Consider the following 19,000-nt stretch of genomic DNA (forward strand, 5'->3'; position numbering starts at 1 on the left):
CAGGCTGTGAATACACCAGGGATATTTACTGAGGAGTTACATGAGCTGCTTCCAGAAAAGACCAAGTGACAGCACAAGCGTTTGTGCAGATGTGTGTCAAAAAAAGAGAACAGTTTTGGTGGAGCAAAACTTAAAAGGTTTGTTTCAGTCCCTCATCTGCTTCACTTTGTGACAAGTGCTTGTGCCATACAAGAGAGATGTACAAACCAGGAAAGAGAGGCTGAAAATGTGGAGGATATGGAGACAGTATCAGCCTATACTGCCCTGTATTATACTTGGAATTACAGCATCACATTGGGACAACTGAGTTCCTGCCCCATGCAGTTGGATCTTGGCAGGGACACCTCATGAGGAGGTTGCAGCTTAAGTGTTTTAAAATAAGCTTGCCACCAGTTCTGGGCTACCATAAGTGAAGAGGCTGTAAACGGCACACATATCTGCAGTGGGGACAGAAACCTTTCAGAACAGAGCACCGTTGTCTACTGGGGCCGGCAGTCATGAGATCAGCCCTTCCTGCTCGTGCACCCAGAGCCCTGTGTGTTCATAGTGCAGTCAGCGTAGTTCAGTGCTGACATAGTGAAATGAGACTGACTGATCCTTTGGGTGCTGTCCTCATAGAAATGTGTTGTTTTGATTTCTTAGGTGGTTTTGTGCAGTCTTCATTGACGTGGTAGGTTTCAGCTGACAGATTCGGTTGTGCTATTTATTCAGCTCTTCATGAAGTAAGAACAGAAGAATGCTTCAAGTGCCATGCCAGCATTATAAGTTGAGCTCTATCTCATCTACTCATGATATTTCAAAATATGTTGCCACATTTTCCTCCAGTTGTTAATTCTGTCCATCTGCTGGATGCTACGTTTCTTGCTGGCAACAGAAAATCAGCCTCAGTGCCCAGAGGGTAAAACATTTTTTTCTGAGTAGGTTTTTGCTGTCAGTTTTAATTTTTATCTAGACTTGGCACTGAAGCAGCTCAGGAGCATGAACATGATCCATTGAATGATAACCATAGTTCTGAGAGCTTGCTGATCTCAAAGAGGAAGCCCTGCTACTGCCCCTGCCTCTACGTTTCATCCTTTTCCTTCCGCCAGCCTTTAGGAACAACTCTAATATTAACCATAAAAAAATTACCAGTGTTTTTGCCAAAGCATCCTGGGTTCAGTGCCTGGAGAGCACAGTGCAGAGGAAGAAGGAGGAAGGAGGGGAGGGTACCACCCTCCTGTGGGTGAGTTGTCGAACTAGCTTATTCAGACTACTGGTTCTGCAACAGGACCCCACTGTCACCTCCAGCAAGTAGATTGTAACCCAGATCTAGAGAGAGGAATTGTCCGGAGTTCTCAGAGCCATCTTAAGCTTTTCCGACAGCTGATTATTTTATCTGTTAAGTGATCAGTTTGCATTGGCACTTTGGACTTTGAGGAGAGAAACTCTTACCGTTCTCATTACCTTGGGAAGAAGACATTGGACCTCCTAGGAGTACACCCTCTGTTTTGAGCAGGGCAAAATGAATCAAAAGAATTCTGCTTCTGTGGGGAAAAAAACCAGTACAGAGCAAACAGTATGCTTTGGGGGCTGGGGCTGTTAGTCTGTGCTTCCACACACTGGATGTGTGCCTGAGGATGCTGTGGTCAAGAGCAGGCAGACACAGATGAGCTCTGCAAGCCCTCTGAAGTGCTGGGATACAAGCTGCTTTGATTTGGAAGGTGTCTAGATACGTTTGATCACACAACCTTCTTTTCTTACGATGCTGCAAATATAAAAGGATTACAGTTGTGCTTAATCCCACTGAAATAAATGAGTTTTTAATACTGAGGTTTAATGGGAGTAGAATCAGGCTTCTAGAGAAATCCAAAGTAAGAATAAAATGCTAACAATGATTGAAAAGATAGTTGGATGAGGCCAGTCTTTCTACTGAGGGAGAATGTGAGATGTTGAGCAGTATAGGAGGTGCTAATAGGAAAACTAGTCATCAGGGCAATAAAGAAAATACTCGAGCACAACACTCAATGAACATGAATTTTGAGCAGTGAAGATATTTCACAGTCATGCTAATTTTTACAAGTTTAGGTTGGAAGTTAGTATTAGAGGTGAGTCATGTAGTTATCAAAGTCTTGTATTTATTAGCAAAATTATTTCTTTGCATTTTAAAAGGGTTTTAAACACCTACTTAGGGAAAATGCTTTATTTGGAGGCAAAACTGGCTGCTCTAGTCAGGTACAAATGCAGCACAAGCTCATGGCTAGACAATCGCTGCAAAAACAGAGTTTGCAATCAAGGGCTACAACCTCTCTGCTTTAAAAGTGCTGTCTGAATGGCTCAAACTGATTTTAGATGCCTGCTCTCAACTTTCCTGTATTCACACTGCCCACAGAGCCATGTTGCGGAGGGGAGAGTGTGTTGGAGGGTTCATACTTGTTCTTTAACATTGGCAGGAAGCATGTACAAATCTTCCTGATACTTATATCCCTACCTTGATGCTTAGGTGCCTTCCAACTTGATAGAATTTCAGAGTGAAAAGGTTTCCTTGAACCTTGCTCTCTTTTCTTTGATGTTGGACTAGGAGCAATGCTTCTCTGAGTGACCTGCTTGCATCTCTTGGTGTGATTTTCAGAGTTGAGAAAGGTTAGTGGATGCTGAAAATACCTGGTTTGGAATGGCCGGTTACTGAAATGACTTGGGAACCTGCAGAAGAGTCCAGGTTTGGTTTTGGGCTGAAGCAGGTAGACTAGAACCAGTAGGTATTTATAATAAGCTAAAAAGAACTATTCTAGGACAGTAAGAGACCAGTAAAAAGATGTGGAATTAAAGAAAAGAGAACAAGTGGTAAATATGATAAATGTGAGTTGAAATTGTATGTATGGAGGTATATGAAATAGCATTACTTAACATAATGCCAATAAGTTAGTGTAGACAAATCAAATGTACATATAATGAGGGAAGATGCATGAAGTAGCAGTAATTCTCTTGTTGCTCAAAAATGGGATTCAAAGAGTGTTAATCCATTTAGTAAGCCTCTTGGGTACACTTACAGCCCCTACAAGCTGCAGGAAAGTGTATCTGGCTTCAGAAGAGGATGCTTGTGCTTTTCAGATGATCTCGCTGAGACGAATAAACAAATAGGGCTGGGAGTATGGAAATGATAGGTTGGTAGCATCTTTTTGGAATTTAAACAAGTGTATTACTCCATATGGAAAGACTGTCTGAGAATTGATGGAACCCTGCGGACTTACTATAAAGACTGGATATATATGAAAGAATGATAACGCATGTGAGGACTGAAGTTGAAAAGGCACGCCAGTTAAAAGTGAGGCTGGAAATGCAACAGGATTGCATCTTTTTCTCCAAGTTGTTTGAAGTTCTCAAGCATAAGCTTCTTAACACTTGCTGGAAGAAGACATGCTAAAGATTACCAGCCTGAAGGTATTAGGCTATGCAAGGCATTAGGAATGGTAATTACCAAGACCTCATACACAAATAATCATTTAATAACACAGCTGATTTCGGGAGCCTTAACAGTGTGCTCTCAGTGTAGAAAATACAGAAAGAAAATTTCTTGGAGCAGGAAATGCCTTCAATCTGAGAATCCATAAAGGAAAGAAGCTTTGAAAAACAAAAGAGCAAACATGATCAGGTCCCATAAAAAGGCAGTGAAGTTGAGCAAGAGGTGCTGAATAAGAACATATAGGCAGGTTTTCAGATTTTGCCGATGTAAAATGCTAACAGTAAGATCCTAAATAGAGCAGACTGGGGTTTTGATGATAGCGGAAAATCTGCTCCCACTAGACCAGTACATTTTTCATACCTATTCAGGTCAGCTGATTTCTAATTAGGTTCCAAAATGTAAATATAAAATGCTACTTTTAAACATATTTGTGTTTGAAAAGTGGGACTTTATCCATACAATTACTTAAAATGACTGGTTTTTTATCTTTTATATTACTCTGTTGTCTGAAATCTATCCATTTTCTGGCTAGCATCAATTCTGGCAGTGTTTCCAGAGCCAAATATAAACTGCACAATATCTCTGTGGTGTAAGACTGGTAATTCACTGTGCAGTTTGACAGTAATTATTGTAGCTTTAGCATTTGCAATTTGATAGCCTATTTTAACAATATTGTTTAAAAAGTTCTCAAATAAACAATTCTGTACCTAAGCAATCATAAAAAATTTACATAATGTGTAATAAATACATTTATTAAAATTTAAATGTAACTCCAGTTGGAGTACCTCCGAAATCATTAATGGAAAGGCAGTGAAGAGTCATGAATGCTATTAATGTTGAGTAGGAGACTATTTTTAGTTTCCGTTCCCCACTATCACAGAAGACTTGCATTTAAAAAGAAGTTCCTGAGTATGAGTCTTAGATCCATGGTGCATATTTCTACAGGCAGAGACATTTTTAAAGGGGCAGTGCGTATCCAGTTAAGACAAGAATTTAATAGAAAACTTTCATCACCTGATAAAAATAAAGCAAATTCTGCTTTTTAGTATCTACATTTTCTCAGTTACATAGGATGCAGTTGACAGAAGAGTTAAACAATGCAGTATTGCGTAAAACAGAAGTTTACATGCCTGCACTAAACTTTTTCACCTTTTCTCACCCAGCATTTAAGAAGTGCATTTTCTGAGGGTGGTACTAAGCCGTTATAGAAACAAATGATCCTAAGGTGTGAGTTCATTTGTGAAGAGTCTTGCTTTTGTTTTTTTAAAAACAACAAGGTACACATAAACATATTTTCACACTACCCCACCAGCAGCTACAATTAAATGGGCCAAATCTAGTAATAATAATTTGAGAATTTGTTTCCATAAACTTTTGCTGTCTTTTGACTCTAACTCTTATTACTGAGGGGCCACCAGGAGGGTTGGTGACAATTCTGTTCGATTCATTTTGTTTCAGAGCTCAGACTGTTAATGTCTGCTTAACATTGTACATGAATTCCCCTGAGTTTCCTTGCAGGATACAGCGCTTTTCAAAGAGCTTACATCATACTATTGTTCTATAGGACTCTTTTATCTTTCTTTTCATTTTTTTCTGAGTACACTATTTTTTGTGTTCAAATGTAACTTTTTTATATTTTTCATTGTTCGCTGAATTTTCCAATTAGTGTCCACATCAGCGGAAGCCTATGAGAATTCCCTGTGAATTACAGTGTCGTGTTGAACTGCAGCAGTTATGAAGGTGCTGTGTCAGAAAACATGAAGCACTTTTCCCAAGGATATATCTGCAATTGCATTTATTTTAAAACTTGAAATAAAACTTGAAATTGAGGTTTACTTAGTGGATTTTTTCTGATCTCTGTTTTTCAGTCTCCTCTTGTTTTATTTGAGGATCAATAATACATATTGTGCCCGGAGGGTACATTTGTTTGTGTTACAGAACGTCTCATGAGCTGTCATTTCCAAGCTGCTGGACTGCAAAGCCAGGCTGAGTAGAATCTCTAGTTTTCTTTTAAATGTCACTGACTTAATTTCAGTTTTGTGGTTTTGTTTTTGTTTTTCCTAGTATCTTGACAGCTACTTTTCTCTTAGTGTCTCTTCATTCATTTAATATTTCAGTATAGCTTATAGTTTTCCACATAGCAATTGAAGGGCTATACTCTTCTCACTCCTTCCAGACAGAGAAATCCTGTAATGTGATTTGGGATATTAGAAAGTAGGCTGTTGAAATTAATGACTGAAGGGGCTGGACGGGTTTGCATGTGATCAGTGGTTTATGAGTAACTCATAAAATTATTACATCTGATCATTGCTTCGACTCCCACTGGCTTGATGGACACCGGGTCAGAGTCTGCATAAAGGAGCAGGGTGAAGTCTCTGCACTCCTTCAGGGTGAGACAGGACCACCATGGCAATCATCCAGTACAAGGTGGGCAGTCAGATAGTCCTCATAGTCCTCAGAACCCAAATGACAGCTAGAAGACCTTGAGGTGAGGAAGATTCTGCTCTGTCTGATGGCACATGAGCCTTCCAATCCAGGAGAACCAACACGCCTTTAGGAGGACAGAGGGTTCCCTAATGGGAACCATCAGCAGTAAGTCTCTGGAATTTCTGCAGCCCAGTTTAGTCGAGTCACGCCAAATAGTTCCCAAAGCAGATACTGCATTCAGCTTTCTCACCTTTCTCTTCAGATGCATATCATGGTCTTGTAAGTGCTCTTTGTCCTCTATGGTCTTCTCAGGTTGAGATATCCATTTGATTTCCAGAGGCTGTTCTTCTGGGCTGGATATGACTTTTGTTAACCCATTAGCTTATTCTACCCCAATTCAGGGATTGTATAATTCTTTTCATCACCTTATGTTCATATTTATACCAAAAATCTTCATCCTGTGCTTCACTGGGACAGCAATAGATCAGAGGCAACCTGCAAGTACAATAGCAGAGAGCAGCAGAGGGAGTCCCAGCTCCCTTCAGAGAAACACAGGCCTTCTTCTGCCTTCTTCTTCTTCTTCAGTAGTCCTGCACCTACACTGGGTGTCAGACACAATCCCAGAACTCTTTAAGTAGTGTCTGAGGATGGTTATTGCTAAACCAGTCACTTATTTAATCAGTTTCTAAAGTCATGAATGAGACTACAGATGTCAATAGGAGATCATTCAATCATTTCAGAAGTACTAAATCAATTTTGCTGGTATTTAGCTTGCAGAGGTGAAAAAGCTAGATCAGCCTTCAAATATGTAACTACAGAGTGTTAACTGAGATTCTAATTAGGATCCTTTGTTTTATCTTGTGTTAGTAATTTATAACAGGGAAAAATTGAATCATTCTTGATTGCCATCCAAATTCTTCTCAATTAGAGATGGCCGTATGTTTTGACACACTGGGAGAGGAAGGGAAGAGGAGTAAGTGATAAAGGTGGGCAACGCCGAGAGCTGATTTGCATCTGCCAGGTTTCTGTTCTTTCAGATCCGTTTTAGAAGGTCCTGTACCCTGCAGTTTGCATGGGCCTGTTCTAACGCTGACTTTTATCCTTTCCGTCCTGGATATTGGATCCTTTTAGAGAAATATCTTAACGTTGAATCCTGCTTAATTTAAATGTGAGCCATATTAATCCTTTCTAAAATACCACTCAAGACAGACAGATTTTGTTGGGGAGGCGGGGGGAGAGGGAGTTACCTCATATAAAGACACATTCATAGTGCAGACTGCTGTTTGAGTGAAGCAAATGGAGCTGAATAGTTCCCACTTCAAAGTCAAGTCTAGTTACCAATTTCCGGTAGACTGCTTCCTTAGCCTGAGAGTACACTTGTATTCTTTCCTTCCATCCTGAAATCATAATAACAGCTCTACACCTGGTATAGAACTCAGTTGGTAATTACCAGAGGCTGGAAAAACACTTCTCTTTATAAGTAGAGTGACTGCTGAAATAGTTGATAGACTCTTTTTTCCTCTAGCGTCTGAACTTGAATGTGTGTGGTCGTCAATGACAGCAGACTTTGACTCTGAAGTTCATTCTGGTGTTTGATGCAGTCAGGTCTTGGACTATATTGTAAACAAAATTCAGTCGTTGGTTTTAAATTGAGTTTGTCTTTAAAAGGCTGAAAATCCTGATTGAATTATTACATTCTCCAGTAAACTGTTTTCTGATATCTAAACATCATATTTGCTATATTTATAATATTTACCTATTTCTCTGAAATAGTTCTATTCCTTGTAAAGTCAGAAATTATTTGAGATACTGTTGTGGCATTTTGCCTTTTTCTTAGCTCTAAATAGCAGCTATTGGTGAGAAAATATTGAAAATCAGAAGAGCAAAGATGCTTTTGTCACCTATCAGCAATGTTTCAATTTAAGGTGATGTCTGTGGCTTATGATGTACCTTCACTATGACTTGTGATTGATGGAGGTTGTTTTAATAGAAATAAGAAGATAAACTAAGAGATATGGTAATTTTACCCACTGATAGTTTTTAATGAATATTTGGAAAAATATATTGAAGCAAACAGGATTACCTCTGTGCTCAAATAATTTATGTGGAAGAGAGGTAAAACTGCTTCAGGATATTTGGCATTTAAAAGAATTCATAGTCTTGCAGTAATGTTAAAAATACAGCCAATTTCATGTTTCTGCTTGGCAAATTTTTTACTTCAGTGTTTTAATCAGATGTGAATCTTTTCTGTAACCTTGCATCTGAAACAGTTTTCTTTTAAACTTCAGAGTAGGTGAGCAGCGAGCAAGACGAGCAGGAAATTTATTTCATGGAGTAGTCATAGAATAACCTGAATAATTAGCTAGATAGAAAATTTACTATTGATTTGAGCAGGTCCAACTTTGGATATGCTTAAAGTAGACAGCTGCCTGGGGCAGAAAATCTCAGTTTTAAGCTGGGAAAATGGATTTTGCTGTAGGCCTGACTTGATTTGCCTCAACAGTGGTAGAAGGAGAGGCCCTCTGGACACACTCCTCCCTGACTAGCTCTGGATACTAAAAATGGATGACCTTATGGGTCCCAAGATCAGGCAGTCCCTGTGCTGCCACGGCCAAAATCTGCATCCCCCTGCAGTAGTCTCCGCTCCTGGAGGGAGGCTGGGGAGGCAAGGAGCCCTGGAGCAGGAATATTCACTCATTTGCTTCTGCTCTTACAAGTATTCCAGAGAAAAATATGCTTCACATGCTACCTCTTGCCTTGTCTCTCTCTTTTTATAGTCAAATAATGGGTTCTAGTAAGGACCTGAAAGAAATGCCCATTCTTTACAATTGTTCAGTCTTAAGGAAATCCTTCCTTGATACTATACAGAAAACTTAGCAAAGGTAAGATTTGGGAATACAAAAGGCTTGGTATCAATGAGTGAGAAGCCTATCCACAATGACTCAGGACAGGGATTTTAAACCTGTTTAAATCTGTTTTGTTGCAGATCTCCATTTTCATAGCTAAGCTTCCACACAGAACTTGTTCCAATAGATCTGTTAATGTCTCTAGTCTTGCCCTGTTGTACAAGTCTTTGCAATTCAAAATTGTGGATTTTTGTAGGTGAGGAACGAAATAAGCTCACGTCAAAGCTGTTCTTTCATCTGTCTATTTTGACTCTCAAAGATGAGTCAGAGGACACCCACACATATACTTAAATCAGATCCACTGTTGTGAATGCATTTGGACCATCCATTAGAGATAAAGACTCCATAAAGGAGGCTGACAAACTAGCCAGGCATCTGATTAGGCACAGAATAATTTCAATGGCTAATCAAACGAATGAATCCTTACTTGATTACATTTCAGTTTTGTATCAGCTAATCATGAAACGAGAAAATACACTAATGGATGCTGGTTTCTTATAGCACCTGTTCACAGGTACAATTGCTGTAATTTAGAAAGAAGAAGGGAGGGGGCAGCACTAATTTCCTAATCAAGAGTTGAGACAAGTAGCAAGCTCTAATATTCTTAGTGCAATAGGTCGTTTTTCTCTAGAAGAACACTAGAAGTTTTGCAGAGCTTGGAGATAAGTCAGCAGTGGGAAGGGGAAGCTGAGACCATTCCCCCACATCTCACAGTACACTTTTTTTACACGTATATGTTGTTTCTCAGGAAACCTTCTGTATTACATGGTGAAAAGAGACCTTCTCAGGACATTCTTAATAAAATGAGACAATATGTCCTTTCTCCCACCCCTCAGGTCTCTTTCGCTACTCATTGCTCAGTAGATATTAGCAGGGGTGAGAAAGGTCCCTGCAGACAAGCAGAAAAAGTTTGTAGTGTGTGTACACAAATGCACATTCTTTTGGTACTCCTGGTGTCTCCGGAGTTTTGGTCTCAGATATAAAGTTATCATATGCACAACATCCTTGTGAATGCCCTCCACTAAGATCTCTGACTTGAGACATAATATAATAAAATTCCTTGGGAACCATTGCAGTGCTTGGAGACAATCCCATTGTGCTATGTGATAGCACAGAATGTGGCAGTCCCTGCCTCAGAGAGCCTCCTATGTAAAACCGTGTATGTTTTCTTTTCATATAAAAAGGTAACAAAGGGAAAATATTGGAGGAGAAAAGTGGGATGCAGACCATTAGGTTCTGCTTTTAATATAATGTGGAACTGACAGTTCTTTGTTGTATGAAGATAAGAGTTTTGGTACTAAGTTATGAAAAAGATCTGACACTACTTTCACAAGGAATCCTACAACACAAAGCAGTTCTTGAAGTTTATATTTGCTACGCTGCCTCTAGTAAAGTATCTCATGAGAAACAAACTAAAATAAAAGCTGGGCCCTAATTCCTGAAAAGTAGGCCCTACCCTCACAGGAAGGTGACCTTCTGCTGCTGAACAGCCTCACAATTGCACCAATGTCAGGAGAGCTACGCTGAGTTTGGACTAGTGTGCATTAGGCTGGAACTATTGCTAACAGAGAACAGTACTTACAGGAATGGCTTTAAAACATCTGCTGATCAATACTGTCCAGTTCTTTAAAGAACTCTTAGTTTAATGCTGCTTACCTACACAGCGAGTGTCTCCGAAGTCTAAGCAGAGAAAATAGAGACCAAGGGCAGTTGGATTAGCAGTATTAAGCCACGGTCAATCTACTGCATGCATTTTAATAGCTTTTGCAAAAGTAGAGCACTAAATTCTCCGCTGTGTAAATCAGGGTAGATCTGTTGAAATTGCCAGAACTGTGCTGATTTATACAGGCCGAGGACTGTCCCCAAGACTTCCAGCAGCAGCTGTTTTGAATGGTTTGGTTTGATCTGTCTTTTGAAATATTGAGCCACCAGACAGATTGCATTTAAATTATCAGTGCAGATCAATGTATGAGATATATCATAAATCTTGCCTAAACACCACTCAGCTGAATTTCCCTTATTGGCTTAAAATATATTCATCTTGCATCTTTAACTTTTCATACAAGCTCATTGGCTGTAGGAAAATAAAGTCTTTGAAAAGGCAAACATAGATAAATACTTCATTTTAAAAGTATGGTGTTGCTCATATAGAATCTGTGTCTTAAAATAATTTTTAAAACCTCAAACAAACAAAACAAACCAACCAAACACACACCCAAACCACTTCATCTGAAGGGTCTAAAGTTATTTGAGGGTAAAAAATAAGTTGTTAGAACCACACCTTCTGTTGTATTTAGGATTTTTTTTCTGCCTCTGGGGTTAAAAGAAAGGAACAAAGAGCCCATCCTGCAGAGAACCGAACACTTTTTCAGAGGTGCTAAGTAAATGTTTGATCCCTTTCAGAGGCATTAGAGATTTCCTGCTTGGTGTTTCTCAGGATCTCTACAGTGTATGAGTAGAACAAAAATTGTCTTCACAATCATAAATCATTTTTTAAAATTAGTGATCTGAGTTAGAGGTTAGGAAAATATGGTAGATTTTTACTGTTAAAACAGTAATGATGTTCTGGAGGAGTTTCAGAGATCTAGGAAGGAAGATGTTTTTCTTTTCATGCTGTCATAACTCATAGTTTTCCCTCCATATTCCTGGTCTACTTATTCCTTTGGTGTGGTCTTTTGCGTCTTTTCACAGCTGTGTGCCTGAGGCACTGTGTTCTGTGCTGTGCAGATCACTGTTCTCAGGGCCGTGCATCCTGAACGCCACACTTCTTCACTGCTCTTCTCCCTGTCCTTTCATCTCTGGATGTCTCTTGTCATGATGCTCTGGCCATTGTGCTGGCATTAATCATTTAACTTCTTCCAAAACTCCCTCAGCCTTCATCAAAAACAGGAATATTTTCTCAGGCTTGATTTTTCAGGTCATTGCTCTCACTCTGTTTCAATTAATCTCCTCCATTTCTTTCATGAGGAACTGAAGAAATAATTTCTGAGCTTGTTTTCCTGGAGATTCTTGAGAAAAGTAGAGGACGAAAAGGATTAAGGTAACTGATAAATATTGGTTGACCTTGTTTGCCTCTCTCCCCTTCATGTTCTTGCACATTAACAGATAAACAGGAAGCAACAGGAGAAGGGAATGAGTGCTAGTTGCAGATTGAAAAGGATATGATGTCCTTGAGCACCCTCAGTTGCATCCTTGCTCCGTGCAGAGAAAATAGTCCACTGGCATGCTGACTGAATAATTTGTTTTACACAGCAAATGGCAGTCATGGACCAGGACCCCCTGTGCTAGCTGCTCTGTTAACAAAAGAAAAACAATTTAGAAGATGGTCACCACTACCAGGGCTTACATCCAAAGTATAAGACACGAGACAACAGATGGAGATGGACAGATGGTGAAGTGCGAAGAAACTACTAAAGAGTTGATAAGCATGAAGGCAAATGATATCAGCATACCAGCTGCCTAACATTTGTCCATTAGAGATGTCAAGCCAAGGAATGGTGTAGGAATGGTTTTGAAGGATAATGGGATAGCTCTGTGGATGGTTGGGGTAAAAGCATCCCAGCTGGGGATGGCAGCAAGGAATAGTTTATCTGGAAACCCTGCTAACAAACAGTGGAAGCTGGGGTTGTCATTTCCAGTGAGAGGCAGGTTGTGCAGGGCATGGAAATGAGGACGAGTGTTTTGTTGTATGCTCACTTTTAAGGTGAGCAAGAAGTGGGACCTATGAAGGCATGAAAATGAGAGAGGTAGCAGGGTCAGAGCAAGAAGCATGAAGACATTATGTAGATACAAACGAGGTAAGACTTAAGACTTGCAAGAATATAAAAAAAATAGTTGAAATTCTTTCTGAAAGCTGCAAGTCTGCCTGATTTTTAGTGTGTTATTAGAAAAAAAGCTTCACAGTTCTTGTATAGAAAGGATCAGCAAGGCTTTGACACATCTTAAAATCCCCTTTTCAATGTTTGAGTGACAGGCCAAAAACATCACAAGGGTCAAGAAAAGGAGTAGCAGGGTCGCATCTAGTGGTGTAAGGAGACCAACAACAACATTTTAGTCACCCTTAGTGTAAGTAACATAATAGCTAAACATTTGTAAGGAGACGTCAGGGAGGAATACCAAGGTACTGTTATGGTACAAAGTGGAGAGGTGGATGCCTGTGCTGTGCAGGTGGCAGTCCGTATAAAGAGATCATTCGAATTTTGCTCACAGATCTAATTACCCAGAGAGAAGCAAAAAGGGACCAAGGTTGGGTGTTGGGGAAACCCTTTGAAGAAGCTGAAGTCCCAAGAATGACCCTTTAAAGGACACGCTGTGTGAACAGAAGGCGGTGATAGATGTTGGTGGAGGGCAAGATCTCATGAAATATGGTAACTTACATGGTATTTGGCTAAGAAGTCAGGAAACTCCCTTGATGATTAAATTACTCCAATGGGAGAAGTTGGCCTTACACAGATGAAGTGGTGTTTTTGGTGGTGGTGTGTGGGGTTTTTTTTGTTGGTTGGTTGGTTGTTTTGGGGGGGGTTCATTATTATTATTATTATTATTATTATTATCATTATTTTATCCATGGTATTTTTCTTTTTTATTTAATGAGAGACTGCATAGCAGTTAGTCCATTTAGCTGCAGCTGCTCACCCTTCTCAGAGGTGTTTTGAGAGCAGAATAGATTAAGGATTTAAACACAGGTGATAGCAGTGTTGCTTGGAATGAGCAGAAATGTAATATTTATAACACGAGCATATTGGCCTTTGGGTGGATAAGTGCTTCAGAAAATTCAGTGCAGCATAATGTGAAGTAATGTAGCCAATTACTAAAAGAATAAGCATGGAGATTGCAGTCTAAATAGGAACACAACATGGAATTCGTATTAGGAAAAGAACCTAGGAGGGACTGCAGATAATAGAGTAAACCATTAGCACTATTTCCTGGTAACAATAACAAAAATGAAAAAGAGCAAACATGTATGTAGCTCTGGCAATGTGGTGTATAAAGTTGCAGAAATTCTTCTGGCATGCTACTAGTCTTGTTAGAAAAGAGTGCACGGTTTTAGCCACTTCGTTACAAGAAGACACTGAAAAGGTGCGGCAGGAGGCAATCCGAGATGACTTAGTAAGCAAGACATGATTTATGAAGAACGTCTGGACGTATTTCTTCTCTGTAGCTAAGGAAGGGGAAATTAAGGGAAGATTCTTATGCAAGTATGCAGCATCCTGTACACATGGGAATGGTTCAGTGCTAAAATACAGTTGTTATGATCATACAGAAATTTTAAAAAAAGAGATCTTGGATTAATGTTAGGAAAGAAAATAAAAGCAGATTTTCAAACTGGAGGAAATGGAGCTTTATGCAAATGATGGAAATGGAAATAACGGTGTATCAGCTCACCTGAGGAATACTTGAGGCACTGATTCTATCTGTGTGAAGGGATTATTAAAATTCTTCATCTTAGTTTTTAAAAGAATAAATTATGAATCAAGTATTAGTTTTTAAATTGGCAACATACTGATGAAGAAACCCCCATACAACAGGCAGATACAAACAGATCTTTGTCAGCTGAATACTTAAGACTGCAGTTTCATAGAGGCAGAGTTTTGCTCATAGTTACCTGAAAAACAAAAGTTGGCCTATCTCTCAACAACAAAATGTCAGGTTCTAAATTCATTACAGCTTTAAGTGCTGACAGTATGGGCACCTGGGTTTCCCTGTACGAATTCCTCTTTTAAAAATAAATCAGGTTAGAGCTTTTCTTTTGATATCTAATAGGTAAAATTGTCCAGCATACTGAACCTGAAGACCAGAATAAATTTAAATAGGCATGGCATTTCTGACCACCTAGATGTAATTTCTTCGGTTTAGTCCCTCAGATGATACTGCACTAGTAGGTTTGTACGAATACCTTCAGCTAACTAGAGGTATTAGATTTTGTTTGTTCCCAAGCCTACACTTTGCTCAGATTACCTTCTCTATCAATTTACAGTGAGCCTGACCATCCTCCCACAACGAGAAGGGGAGGGAGCCTGTGTGCATGGACACCTTTTCCATAGAGAAGAAAGATGCAGCCCCATCCATACTGCTGCTCTACCTCTTCCCCTGGTCCAGCTTTGAGCTCTTTTTCTAACTAGTTTTTCTAATTTAGAAAAAAAATCTATTTTTGTTTTCTAATTCTAATTTATAATTTCACTTAATTTAGTGAAATTGGTGGTGGGCAGACAAAGGTGGTCTGCAAAGGTGTAGGAGAGTGGTAGAGGTAAGTGATGTGTACCCCCTCAGGGTTTCTGATGGAACCAGCACAGTCAGACTTCCCTATATTCCTTCAGCAAATGGGATGGTTGAATCTCTTTCTTTCTGGTCCAATACTGCTAGATAAATACAGTAACACACTGGTGACATATAGATCCCACCATGAGTGATGACAGAAAAGCCAGTAGTTTTAATAAATGTTAAGAAAAATAGTAGAATGTTCTGAGTAACATGTGTAACAAGCATTCATTATTTTTTAAGGGACAGTTTTGGGCAGATATTCTAGATCTTAATTTAACAAGCCGGTATCAAAGGTCTGCGCACTGTTGGTTTGCATCCATTCAAGTAAATTTAGGGTGAAAGTAAGAAAATCAAAAGTATTCACTCTGTAGTGAATTCACTGAGAGGAGCCAACACTATTTCTTTTAACTCTTGCTGATGTGATATATCTCATTCACTTCAATGGGACAGATAAGCCTAATGAATAAACATCTGCAGGAATTAGCCCAACAGACATCCCTAAATGCTTTCAACCTGGTGTAAGTTTTGTTTGCATTACTGACTGCATTTTTTAGCTTGAGTCTAGATGCAGCTAAAGAAACAGACTTTGGCACTTGGAATTATGGTGAAATGCAAAGTTACTATTCAGCCCCTGGACATTAACACCCTGGACTGTGCTGTATGCACTCACCAATTTGCACAGATAGTTGTGGTGATGGTGAATTTGCATGGAAGCGCTTGGAATGCTTGCATAGGAGTCTTCACAGCAGTTTCGTAATGTTGGAACCTGTTGCCATTTATTTTATTGGTAAAGACGTAGACATTTTTTTTAAAAAACAGGGATGTTTGTTAAATATGAAAAAGTGGATTTTTTTTATGGAAGAAAAATGTTGGGTAGGTGTTTGCAGCTTTATGTCTATTTTTTTTTGTCTGATTGTCTGGATTTGGACAGTAATGTCTGCAGAACAGGAACAGATAGATGACTATCAGGAATTCTCCAATCTATATCCACAAAGGTGTAACTTTAAATGAAACAAAGATGTCTAAACATTTTTGTATTATTTATTCTAGTGCATGGAAGCAGCACCATAAATATTTAGTTTAGTAAAAACCATAATCCCCCTTTACTACGGTTGGTAGCTATGGGGAAAAACCTCTTTTACAGATGCCTGCTTGCAGGTGAAATGCAGTATTTCAGCACTTGGCTTCCACCCAGCCCTGAAGGGCTGCCTTGCTATCTCCTCTACTGCCAAGAACTGGACCATTTATGCTGATGCTTTTGTTTACCTGAGGTGGTTGTATTTCCCAGCCAAGCGCTGTGAACAAGAAGAGAAGTTCTGCTCCTGCCACTTTGTGAAGCTCCCTTAGCTCCTTGGCAGGTGTTTTGTCTGGAGCTCACCCCAACCAGCAAGTCACACCTTCTCCCCGTGTGTGATCCCCGAGATCCCCCAGTGAATCATGCGCCGCCTGTTCTGCTTGAGGCTCACACTGACTTGGCTGCTGGTCTTTGCTTTCACCTTGGGTTTGGGATCTTGACATGGACTCTCAGTTCTCAGAACTGGTACTAAGTATTTGTGACACTGGGCAAGTCGAGCGACTATCAATCAAACACATTCAGTGACAACTACTTACATCACATGCTTTTTCTTAAGAACATTTTTTTTGTTCACAGATTTATAAAATAAAAATCTTCGATGTTTTGTTACAAACTAACCATGATATGCTGTGCACTCTTAACATTATGACATTTTTACATTCTCCATGTCCTTTAGCAGCTTTATGTAGGATATGGGCTGCTTAATGAAATGTGAAATGTACACTAGAACTATTTTTTCCCATGCAGTAAGATAATAAGATGTTACATTACTCATAGGTCCAATTTTAAATTTAAATATAACTTCATTTAATTTTACTTTGCAATCAGGTAAATTAATGAGAGAGAATCAAAACAATATGCTGTAATTACATTTGGAAATTATTCCTCCTGTCCTTCAAGAGTGTTCTTTCTCTTTAAGATATTGAAATTTGGTGTCTAAATATAAAGTGGAGTAACATCTGGTACTAATTGCTGGTTTCAATAATATAGACAGATCTTCAGGCATTTCATGCATTTGAAAGGAGGCTTTTAGTAGGATGTTCTGAGTCAAAGGTCGTAAAAATTTAATGCCACTAAAATAGCTAATATTCCACTTGTGTTCTAGATCTAAATGATCTTTTACAGAAAAGATTTTGCTTACTAAAATACAGTTGTTTTAACTTACTTTATTTGGGAAGAAGAACCGGTCTGTACGTCTTTTATATACACTGTGAATTGTTACCCATGAACATCGTGCAGGAGAATATTAGAACAGTTTATTTCTAGACTCAAAAGTTGTTACTTCATTTTCAAGATCTCTGATTTTCAGCACTGACCCTTGTGCTTCAAAATTTATGTATTCAAAGTCTTCTATCTGCTTGCACTTTGTCAATTATTTTCCCAACAAAAGAAATCAGTTAGACAAATAAATTGACACCAATGCTAAAGTGACTGGTGACTAGCAAATGAGCCATGGTCCAACAATTATTCCTGCAAACTCTTTGATGTGTTCATAAAAGCAACAGATCTATTTAAGGAAAATAATCAGTGGTGCTATTTCTTCTTGGTTTTGTGTATTTTCTTACTGCAATGCATTCATATGTTTTGGAATAAGCTGTGTAAATAGAACTGTGTGAGGGTGCTTCACTCCTCTGGCTGGTGGCCTATGTGGAAAGCACACGTGAAGTGTTAGTAGTTCCCAACAGTTATACATTGGTCAGCTTGCGCAGGCTTGCTGTTCTCAGCTGGCCAGGACTCCTCGAAGAGCACAGCAATATGAAAGGAACCTTCAACAGACACTCATTGTGTGTGGGCAGTTCAGGGCCCTGAGGGCACTCGTTGGCCTTCCCGGTCTGTTTTTCCTGGGGTCTCAACCCTGGCCCTGGCCCTGGCCATGGACCCAGTGGCTCCATTTAAGCTCAGCTCTTGCCTGAGCTATGGTTCAAGTGTGTCCATTTCCAGTCCTGCCTTCTGGATGGGCCTTGGGCCCACATTGTAGTCAGCATGTCTCATGGATGGATGCCTCAGATGGATATGATAACTTGTTTTGTCTTTGGCCCTTTGGACTTTGGAGCCAAGCTGTAGCCTTGTTTCCAGTCCTGTCCCTATCTCCTTTCACCCCTGACCGGGCTCCCTGGGTGGACCCTGGGCCTGGTTCATCACTTGCCTTGTCTGGGGTTTTTGATAGACCCTATTACTGGTTTCTGGCTCTGACACCATGGTCAGACCCTGTAGGTCTCTGTCACTGTAGGACAGTTGTAGCAAGAAGCAGGTCACTCATAACTGAACCGTGTATGACTATGAGACCAGCAATCTGTAACAGCAGGAAGGGTTCAGCCAGCACTGTGCCTTGTTAGCTATCACTGGTAGTTGATGCTAATGAAAGAATATAGCAACTAGGTGACAGTAAGGTGACACCACGTTCTGTAGGTTTGTGATCAGTGATAACTTCCTCTGTCAGCAGATGCGAATTTTGTCCATTTCTCCCACTCCAGGAATCTATCTAATCCATTTTTTTAATATGGAGGTCCACAGCTTTATTTTATTGTGGTAGGTAGTATCTTTTGTTACTTTATACTGACACCTGCTGCTTTCATCTCTTGTTCCCTAGATCTCACACTGGAGGACAACCATTCTCTTCTCACCGCAAACTGCTCCATTTGTCTCATCACTCTTCTGGAGCAGAACCTAGTAGGTCTGAGTCTTTTCTTGCACACTGGATTTATACTGCTTAACGATACTGACTGCAAAGGTGCTTCAGATTTCGATTTTAATCCACAAAAACAAAAAAAAAAATAGGCATAAGCAAAACTCTAAAAATGTTAGGAACTCCCCCAAATTTGAGAATTCTCAAAATTGAATCAATCCTCTGTATATAACTACTTTCCCTCATTTTAGTATGGCAAGACTTGG

General features: G+C 39.6%; 1 long non-coding RNA gene across 3 annotated transcripts in view; it reads left to right on the forward strand.

The window, feature by feature from the left end:
* LOC135580003 (uncharacterized) overlaps nucleotides 1–19,000 on the forward strand; it is a 125,753-nt gene that overhangs the window by 31,508 nt on the left and 75,245 nt on the right. Inside the window, exon 3 of one of the 3 annotated variants that reach the window (XR_010473969.1) lies at nucleotides 18,699–18,782. The exons of 1 other annotated variant lie outside the window; for it this stretch is intronic. This is a non-coding gene — a long non-coding RNA (uncharacterized LOC135580003). The remainder of the gene's footprint in view (nucleotides 1–18,698; nucleotides 18,783–19,000) is intronic. One more of the 3 variants, XR_010473970.1, reaches the window with a different exon arrangement.

The sequence above is a fragment of the Columba livia genome, chromosome 7 (genome assembly GCF_036013475.1).
Source record: "Columba livia isolate bColLiv1 breed racing homer chromosome 7, bColLiv1.pat.W.v2, whole genome shotgun sequence".
NCBI classification, from domain to species: domain Eukaryota; kingdom Metazoa; phylum Chordata; class Aves; order Columbiformes; family Columbidae; genus Columba; species Columba livia.